The sequence below is a fragment of the Elephantulus edwardii genome, unplaced genomic scaffold (assembly GCF_000299155.1).
Source record: "Elephantulus edwardii isolate Elephantulus edwardi_28Jun2011 unplaced genomic scaffold, EleEdw1.0 scaffold00555, whole genome shotgun sequence".
In the NCBI taxonomy this organism is placed as follows: Eukaryota; Metazoa; Chordata; class Mammalia; order Macroscelidea; family Macroscelididae; genus Elephantulus; species Elephantulus edwardii.
Window position 1 is genome coordinate 249,316 of NW_006400305.1, and position 679 is coordinate 249,994.

The following is a 679-nucleotide window of genomic DNA, read 5'->3' on the forward strand; positions in this document are numbered from 1 at the left end:
AGGGGTGTATTGAGGTCTCCCAGCACTATAGTAGTGTTGTCGATTTCCTCTTTCAGTTTTGTTAATGTTTGTTTTATGTATTTTGCTGGGCTTTTATTTGGTGCATAGATATTTATTATTGTTATGTCCTCTTATTCTATTGACCCTTTCAGCGTTATGTAGTGACCTTCCTTATCTTCCGTGCATGTTATTTAGGTCTCTCTTCATGGGTTAGTTTTGCTTTCAACTTCTTTGTGTTTATTTTTCTCTTGTGTGCAAAAGTTACACGCACTTTAAATATTAAAAAATACGTAATGTGTTATGTAAAAAATTCTTTTCTCCCACTCTGTGTGTTTCTTTTTTACCCTGTTGTAGAAGTTTTGTGATGTGCTTGTGGATTTGATTCTTAGAAGGTCTCATTTATTTTCCTTTTTCTCTCCTGGCTGTAGGTTTTTCAGGATGCTTGAAAGAATGTTCATCTTGTGGATTAGGGCTTCTAGAGCTCCTCCAAGCTTTCCTCTGATGAAGTTTGTAGTCTTTTGTTTTACTCTTAGGTCCTTGATCCACCTTGAGTTGGTTTTTGTGTGTTGTGTGAGGTGTATATCTTGCTTTAGTTTTCTACAGATGTTTTGTTGTTGTTGTTATGTGCCATCGAGTCGTTTGCGACTCATAGCGACCCTATGTACAACAGCCCTAAACC